The sequence below is a fragment of the Ursus maritimus genome, unplaced genomic scaffold (assembly GCF_017311325.1).
Source record: "Ursus maritimus isolate PB19 unplaced genomic scaffold, ASM1731132v1 scaffold_32, whole genome shotgun sequence".
Lineage (NCBI taxonomy): Eukaryota > Metazoa > Chordata > Mammalia > Carnivora > Ursidae > Ursus > Ursus maritimus.
In genome coordinates, this window is record NW_024425786.1 from 29,790,563 (window position 1) to 29,800,077 (window position 9,515).

The 9,515-nt window shown below is 44.4% G+C and overlaps 1 non-coding gene across 1 annotated transcript; it reads right to left on the reverse strand.

The window, feature by feature from the left end:
- Positions 1–8,995: 8,995 nt before the first annotated feature.
- On the reverse strand, positions 8,996–9,102 carry LOC121099873. The gene has a single exon (XR_005831614.1). It is a non-coding gene; the product is annotated as a U6 spliceosomal RNA (small nuclear RNA).
- Between the last annotated feature and the right edge of the window lie 413 nt (positions 9,103–9,515).

Below are 9,515 nucleotides of genomic sequence, written 5' to 3' on the forward strand. Positions count from 1 at the left end.
AAAGATTTATTTATATGAGAGAGAGAGCATGGGCACATGTGCACGAGTTGAGGGAGGGGCAAGAGGTAAAGAGAGAATCTCAAGCAGACTCACCACTGAGCACGGAGCCCATGTGGGGCTTGATCTCCCGACCCTGAGATTATGACCTGAGCTGAAATTAAGAGCAACCCAGGCACCCTGCAGATGAAGCACTTTGAATTTCTTACAATGAGATGCTATAGAAATCTCAGGGTTCCCCCCCTTATTATATAATCTGTGTAGTTTATCCTACAAGCCTGTGATTATTGGGCGGTGCGGGGGGCGGGTCATCTTTTTGAGGCTAATGGAGTAGAAGGAAATTTACATGAGCTACTGACATCATTAAAGCAAACCAAAAACAAGTCAGCTGAGCAGAATAGTGCCCTGGAGTGGGGAGCATGGTGGGGGGGTGGCTGAACTGCCTTTTCTCCTGAGTTGTCTATGGAGAACGTCCCGCCTTCCCAAGTTGTGCATTTAGCACTTAGGAAGTGGGCTTCACAGTCTCTGCTTCTGTCTCCCGGACGGACTGTGTTGATCAGCAGTGTCTCGCCTGTGTGTGGCTGTGTTCCATGCTGTAAACAGGACTGCTGCAGGCAGAGTGCAGTGTCCATTGTTTATTTTGTAAAACCTGCCCCGTTGCCATGTGATATTTGCCCAAGAGCTCCTGTAGTGACATTCTTGTGTGGCACTTTAAAGGTTTCATTCTCCAATGTTAGATGAGCCCCTAATTGGTGTCTTGAGAAGCATTAAAGCCTCTTTCCCTAGAGTTTAAACCAGAGGAGTGGTAATCCCAGTGGAGCCTGGGCTGGAGTCGAGAGAGAAGGTGGCAGATGAGGTGGCAGATGATAGGCAGGGGCCTGTTGTGGTCTCCCGCCTCATTTTTGCACAAAGGAGGGGCTGTCCCCTCCTGGGGAGGTATTTCCGCTCGCTGCAACAAATGAGGGAGCACAAAGGGCTGTAATGTAATAAGCCTTCTGTGGTGACGTCACTTGTAAATGTGGTCAAAGTCCAGTTCTTGGGGGCTCGGAGGTGCGGTGGTAGAGACAGTCGGTTCTAACGCTTTCACTTCTCAGCTGTCACCGTGCCATGCTGCCTGCTTCTAGCCACTGAACCAACACAGCTGGGCAGGGGCATGAATGCCTACAAGTACCAAAAGTTCCTGGAGGGACTCAACAACCTTAGAGGTATGATGGGGCTTCTGGCTCCCTGCCTTTATCCTTGCTGAGTTTGTGAACACTTGCTGTGTTGTGTGTTATGTGGGGTCTTTACTTTCCATCAGTTGCTCGGGGGCTTGGAAAGCCCTCTTACTCTGAGCTGGCCATAATTTTTGGTGTGTCTAGGGCTGGCATTGTAAATGCGATAGTGGGTGAGTGGGAGGGGATCCTCTTAGCTGCTTCAACAGCCGACTGTTCTCTTGCCTGAATGGGCAATGAAGAAATGTCCCCTGCTCTCTTGAGTCGAGCAGAGCTCAGGGCACTCCCGGGGCAGTGAGGGTGGAGGGCTCTTGCCATCAGGCACTGCAGCCTCACCTAGGTGTAGCTGTTTCTTGGGCCAGGTTTTCCAAGGCCTGTGTCTACAGTGAGTCAGAGTCCCACCTGGAGAGAACGGGGAATAGGGAGTGGTTGGGGGGAGGAGGAATGCAGGTTGACAGGCCTGGAAAGCCATGTAAAGGGATAAATCAGTGACTTTAAAGGAGGTAACTTTTTGATCGAATAATATTTAAAAGGAATAGTGTCTGCTTTACATGGTTGGCAGACTCTTCACTGACCACAGATGAAAAAAATGCAGGCCTCTTTGGCTCTTGAGAGGAAGATGAAGGAAATCTTTTTGCTGCTGCTTCTCTAATTAATTGGTTTTATTTCCATGTGCTTAGGAAGGTGCTCAACCCCTCCCTCTTTCATCAGCAGTCTGGATTCTGGATCCAGAGCAACCATGGGGTGGGTGCAGAGAGAGTAGGGGAGGTAGAGAGAGGAACAGGGTAAGTGGGTTTCTTTAGGGAGGAGGGAGTGGGAGACTCCCATCCTGCCAGCGTCTTTGGGTATTTTCCTTCCTTCCGTTATCTGTTGAAGAACTGTTTCTAAGAGAGCATATACATGGAAAGCTTTGTATGCTATCAAGGGATATGCAGCTGTAAAGCACTGTTCTACTAATTTCTGCTTTCTCTTTCCTTTTGTCTCCCTCTGCACCGCATAAATATTTTTTTTCCCCAGGACTCCTGACTCCTGTTTAGGTTTGGGTCTCTGCAAGCTCATCAGGCATCAGGCAGGTCTTAGCAAGAACGAGCCACATTAACTGTTGTTTCCCTGTCAAAGGAAGTTTCGAGCGGGCAGAAAGAGTCGGGACTTCTTCACCCAGACTCATGGGGAAGAGGTGTGAGACGCAGCACGGAACCAGTGGAGCTTCTCAGACACTCGTCCAGTTCTTGGGCTTTGTTGGGCTCTGGGTGAAGGGAGGGACAAGGATATACCCTTGTGCCATAGAAGAGCCCCCTTTTCTTGCCCTATTTCCTGTCTTAGAGGGATCCTTCTATATTCCTGGGCATCATGCCCACCCAGCAGAAGGAGCCCTTTCCCTCCTCTGTTTGCAAATCTCATGGAAGGATTATCAAACTTAATAACTTGAGTGTTCCTTCAGTAGAAGAAAAGGTTTGGAGTAGGAACCCAAGGCCTCTCCTTGGATGCTGAGCTCCTTAGTGTAGTTTTATTCCCTATTACCCTTGGCACCAGTCTTGTGATAAAAGGCCAGAGCTTCCTGAAGATGGATAGGTGGTGGATGGAAACTACAGGAGATTGACTTACCTACAGAATTGGAGAGTAGGACTTTTCTTTTTGGTTCTTCTTTGTGTCAGGTTTAGATGAGCGGTTAAATCACATGAGGGTGGCCGTGGCCGTGGCCTAAGTGAATCAAGTTTAGAAGTGACCTACGTAGATTCCTGAGGTTCTCAGGAGACCACCCCACACATAACCCTGTCCTCTTCTGCTGCAGGTGCTTCAGGAACAAAGTGCAGACATGACCGGTAGGGGCACTTCTTGTTTTCTTCCCACGAAACATGCATGGAGGAAAGAGTCCTTCTTCACTCCCTAAATAGGGGTTGCTTTGGTCTCCAGTTTCCTGTAACTCTTCTGACTTCCTCAGTGGAGCTAATGGTACAAATAGGTCTTGATTTGATCCTTTCAGGGGTGTAGAGTTTAGAAATTCCACCCTAGCAAAGGTTATTTCTGCTTTTGAAAGAGGTTATATTAAAACCAGCTTGGCAATCATTTATTTTCTTAACCCACCTATAAAGTTTTTCACCCCCTCCCTCCTTTGCCTCTTTCTTTTCTGGGAAGGAGTGAGTAACAGTGCTAGGAATGAACAAGTAACAGACGAGATACACCTATCCTGGGGTGTGTCCTGCGTGGGGCTGAAATCAGAGCATAGCAAAGACCACAGTTGCAGTGGCAGCTCACACTCTGCTCTTCCCGCCCCAGATCCGAGGGTTATTTTGGTTCTGCCTCTCCAAGATGAACTCAGAAGCACTTACTGCTGTGGGCATTAAACAAGAGGATATATATACAGTTGAGTGTCTGGAATGTTACCAGAGTTCACCAGATGTTGGTTCTATCTCTTCTTTCCCCGGTCCCTCCCGGAGACTTAGAATCATGATGAGTCCTTGTGCCTGCTTTAGTCCAGGATGAGCTCGGTCAAGTCACAGTCTGGCTGGGGAGTTGTAGCCCTGGTCATCCATCCACATGGTTGGCTCCTGGTCTTATTGATCTCACTGTAGGACGGTTATGATGGTTGAGACAGGAAGACAATAGCACTACTGATAATAGAAATAAAAGCAAGCATTCAGCAAATGTTAGTTATGGACAAGGCCCTGTTCTAAGGACTTTACATGTATTAATCCACGTAGCTGTTTAAATACTCCCATGGCATAGGTCATTTACATTGGAAAACCCAAGGCTTGGCTCATCTGAGAACATCGGTCCTGCTAAGGACTTCCTGGGAATATACCAGCCAAGATGGCTGTATTTGCTCTATTGGAAATAGCCACAACTGCCCAAGTGTATGTGTAACACACATTGGGGCACCTTATTTTCTGCGGGAGAGCAGAGTATGGTGGTTTGAGGTGAGGACAATAGATCTTTTTTTCCCCACACTGGCCTCCTTGAGCTGTGTCCTGTTTTCTAATCCTAACTTCATTTATATACACTGCATAATAGTCTTTATAGCGTAAAATGTATAAGATACAGCAGTCGTCTTGTTCATTAACCCAGAGAAAGCATCTGATTTAACCTTCCTTCTTTCCCAGAACTTGAATCTTTTTCGGGTGGAGAGGTGCCTGAAAGAGGGCATGTAGTTGTTGTGGTTTGGTATTTATAATCATTTCTGGAATGTTGTCGAAGCTGTTAGACAATTATTTCCTCAACTCTGGGCGTCCAGGCAGATGGTTAGATACAAACCACTGCTTTTGTCAAACTGTCTTATGGGCGGAGTATCACCCACTGTGCTTCCAGATTATGGTGAATAACTACTTCCCTTTTCCTTTTCACCTGTATCTTTGTGTATTGCAGAGGGGCTGATACAAAGAGGTCCTGCGCTTCCCTTTTTGTTTAGTTACTCACTTTGCTTTTCTTGACATGGTTCAGTTTACAGCCATTCTTCCATCTAGTGTTGAAGGGAGCTCAGTGGGAGAATAGACACATTGTAGAAGTCTTTTGAAGTACTCATCCCCAATTTCCTGTGAATCTTTGGTGCTCTGACACCAGTATTGGGGTGCAGTGTATCCCATTGTTGTGGCGGCTTCTGGGCTTTAATTTCAACTTTTCAGGCCTGCCAAAAACCATAGTCATTGAGTGATTTCTGCCCAGATGGACCTCTCCTGTGGGTACAAGAGGTTTAACTATTGGCCCAAGTCCTTCTCTTTGGCAGAGTCCAGGCCTCTGCTGTGGCTTGGTAATTGGGGATTAACTAGGGAGGCAGAGACGGTAGTTGAAGTTGAATGATGAGAAAGTGGTTCTCTAGTCTTTTCTAAAAAAAAGTTGTGATAGGTCCATTAGGTAATGACTGATTTTTAAAAACCAGTATAGTCCAGGGGCACCTGGGTGGCTCAGTCGTTAAGCATCTGCCTTTGGCTCGGGTCATAATCCCAGGGTCCTGGGATCCAGCCCCACGTCTGGCTCCCTGCTCAGTGGGGAGTCTGCTTCTCCCTCTCCCTCTGCTGTTCTCCACTGCTTGTACTCTCTCTCTCTCTCTCTGTCAAATAAATAAAATCTTAAAAAAAAAAACAAACCCAGTATACTCCAGCATACCCACACACTTTCACCTTTCTCTTCCTTGGCATACACTGTCCTGTTGCCTTTGCCTGGAATAACCATTGTCCTCTCTCTCTCTCTGTTTTTTTTTTTCTTCAGACTTATTTATTTATTTATTTGAGAGAGAGAGAGAGAGAGAGAGAATGAGCAGGGGGAGGAGCAGAGGGGGAAGGACAAGCAGACTCTGCCCTGAGCATGGAGCCTGGGTTCCATCCCAGGACCCCAAGATCATGATCTGAGCTGAAACCAAGAGCCGGATGCTTAACTGACTGAGCCACCCACGCGCGCGGTCCTTCTCTTTATATACCAAACTTCCACCCACATTTCAGTGCCTAGCCCAACCTCATTTACCCCATTGTTTCCTTCCTTTCCTTTCCTTGCTCCCTCTCTTTCTTTCTTCTTCCTTTGCATTTTGAGATAGAATTCTCTTCCTCAGCACTTTAAACGTACTTATTTTAGAGCATGCCTATAGTTACCGCTATTAACTAGTTGTAGTTATTCAACTTGTTATAGTTATATTTTAGTTATAGTTCTTAAACATTTGATTTTCCTCCTACTCTTTACTTCTTGGGTAAGTTTCCTGTAACTTCTGTAAGCCTCAGTATTCTCACTTATAAAATGGGGATGATAATAAAATTTACCTCACAAAAGGTTAAGATTAGATGCAGTAGTAAGTGTAGCATCTGGCACAGAGTTAGAGCCCAGGAGATGTTCGTCATACTGTTGCTAAAGGTGGGCACCCTGACTCCTTTCTTCTTGCATCTGTTTCATTGCCTGCCCGGCATGTGTGAAGCATAAAAAGACATTTGAAGAATTGAACTAACCTCCTGTATCCAAATGTCCTTCAGTAGTCACCATAGGGGGTTAAAAAAAAAGCCTCTGACATCGGTGCCTATGCTGTATACATTTATACAACCTTTTGTGTGGTTTTTCTCTTCACTGCAGATTTATGACTCCCGTGAGAAACTACAGTCATTTTATAGTTCTACTTAATTTTTGGTCAGAAAATGATACTATGTAAGACTCAGGCTGTTTTGAAACATTAAAACCAATCTCAAAGAATGGAAATGGACTGCTCTTGGAAGCATTGGGAAGATGGTGTTCCCAGTCCGTAGGCAGTCCCAGATGAGGAGCTCCCAGGATACCTTGGGCAGCGGCCACGCTGAGCAAGTGAGCACGGTGACCACTGACGAGCTGCGGGCTCAGTTTTAGTTCTTGGTTCTGAAGTGTCAGGTCATCGTTCTCATTATCTGATCGCTTTTCTTTGGACATCCACTTCGTTGGCCAGCCGGGAAGACTGTCCCTTAGCGCCGTGTCTGGGCAGGCAGGAGAAGTCCTCACACCCTGACACCACCCTTCAGAGATTGGCTTTTTTGGGGGGAGTTTTTTTTTTTCCCCTCTTTAATGTGGCTGGCTAATAAAGAATATTAGGGGGAAAACGAAACAAAACAAAACTTAGGTTTTTTTCCTCTGCCATTAAAATAGAGGCACAATTTTAGCCATATAAGAAGCACAGAAAAATATGGGTAGCGCAGTTGTTAGGCTTCTGCCTTCGGCTCAGGGCGCGATCCCGGTGTTCCGGGATCGAATCCCACATCGGGCTTCTCTGCTGGGAGCCTGCTCCTTCCTCTCCCACTCCTCCCTGCTTGTGTTCCCTCTCTTGCTGGCTGTCTATCTCTGTCAAATTAAAAAAAAAAAAAAAAAAAAAAAAAAAAAAAAGAAGCACAGAAAAATAAAAACCCCAAATCATGAAGATCCTACAATTCACAGATTATGTTCACACTTGCTGGGTTTCCATTTAATCTTTTTGTGTCCATATGTATAACATTGTTTTTATATATTTCGTTTTATTGTAATGTTAATTCTCTATCTTGCTGTTTATTATTTTGTGAGCATTTTTTATGCCTTTACCTGTCTGTCTACAACATTTCTTTTTCTTTCTTTCTTTCTTTCTTTCTTTCTTTCTTTCTTTCTTTCTTTCTTTCTTTCTTTCTTTCTTTCTTTCTTTCGCAGAATGGTGGTTTTATTAAAGCACGGGGACAGGACCCGTGGACAGAAAGAGCTGCTGCCTGTCTACAACATTTCTTAACGGCTATATGGAATTTATATGGATCATTATTTAACATTTCCCAGTTTTGTGGCATGCATATTTCTAATTTTTTCTGCTATGATACGATAATCAACATCCTCATAAATAAAATTTTCTATGCATTTCTGATGATCTTTTTAGGATAGATCTCTAGAAGTGGAATTACTGATCTTAATACATAGATTCAAAGCTCTGGGTGTTGGTTTTTAACTTTATTGCACTTTTAAAAGCTACCGAAGTTACCTGTAACACTTTGAATACCCCTTGGTATTCAAGCTCTTGGCCCCTTGCCCTCTAGGGATAGCTCTGTCTTCAGGCTTAATGGCCAGCTGGTTCAGATATTTTACTATGCAGTTAATTTCATCATGGGACAGGTGCCAAGTGTCTCTTTCACTTAGTCAGCAGCTCCCACATGTCATCATCTCATCACTGCACTGTTTTATTCTGAAACTTTTGTGCTAGCAACTCCAGGCATTTAAATGGCTTCATTGATCCTCCCAACCCTAGTACCTTTTCCGCTTGTACTATGAGATCCATCAGTGTTGATCAGGAAATTGCAGTACCAAAAATGACCTAATCATTGCTGTATAGAGATTCTGGATTGGAACCCCAGATTGGTCCGAGGTTGAGATTCTCTTTTTCTTTTCTTGCTGTTACTGAGCTAGAACCTAGCTAGTAGATTGGGCCAGTTTAACCTGATATAATTGGTTGACAGACTACTATGTCATCACCCTTGCTTGTGGTAGGTGACTGCCTCTGAAAGAAATCAACATATTGCAGTTAAGTGCAAATTGGCTTCTGTTACTTGGGACTGACAGCCTTAGGGTAGAATTACAGACTTGATAAGTGTACAGTCTTGTTTCTGACTTGGAGTTGACATCCTGGAGCAGACCATGTGGTTTTTCTAGCTGATGATACACTGGGGTGTTTGGAAATTAGCTTGAGGACTGACAGAAAGAAGACACGTGTATGGGACTTTGTGTGCAGGGGGTGGGGGTCAATAGAAATGCCTGTCTTTACAGCAGCCAGGATAGTGGAAAATGGCTTGAGTCACCCACAGGATTGCATCCTTCACAGTGAGAATTGTCTGCCCCTCCCATTCCCAGGGCCCTTAAGCAAACCAATCACAATGGGGTGATTCTCTCCAGTGCAAGGAATCTGGGAATCTGCATGTTTCTGGGGTGAGGCCTGTCAACATCTTTTACAGCGCTAGGCACCTATTTAGACCTTCAGTAAAAGTCCCGTAGTTTTTAGATGCATGACAGTTTTGTACTATTAAAATTTATCCCCTCCTTAATTGTGTGCTTGTGTGTGTGTATTTAGCTCTTTTTAAAAAAATATTTAATTTTTTTTAAGTAATCTCTATACCCAGTTTGCGGCTCGAACTCACAACCTCAAGATCAAGAGTTAGATGCTCCACTGACTGAGCCAGCCAGGTGCCCCTTATATTTAGCTTTTAAAAACAATTTTTGTTTTTTCTTTTTATTTGAATAAGGTTGACACACAATGTCACATTAGTTTCAGGTGTACAACCTGGTGATTTGACAAGTTTATGCATTATGCTATGTTCACCACAAGTACAGCTACCATCAAAAATATGGAATGCTTCATGAATTCGCGTGTCATCCTTACGCAGGGGCCATGCTAATCTTCTCTGTATTGTTCCGATTTTAGTATATGTGCTGCCCAAGTGAGCACCTTAACTGTATATATTTTAGGCTTACTGCATGTCACTGGCCTGGAGAGGGTTATCAGTCAATCCAAGTTCACACTGGGGTTGGCTTCTATTGCCACTGGTGTGAAATGCATGGAGAATATGGGGTTCCATGGCATAGCGATTAGTACTCTGGACTTTCAGATGTGTGGGGATAGTTCTGTGTTTTTTATTACAATAGGTGATGAGTGTTCACTATGCTTCTCTCTTCAGAGTGAGCCTATATGCTAACAAAATATAAATTATTTTTTCTCTCCCATCCTTGGTCTTGTGTTTTTTTTTTAAATTAGATTATCAGTATTGAAAGGGTAAGGCTCTTGCCTGCACCATTCTGCCACAGTTTCTTTTGGCTCTTTTCCTGGAGAAACGCCATGCTAGTCACCCTAATCATATATAT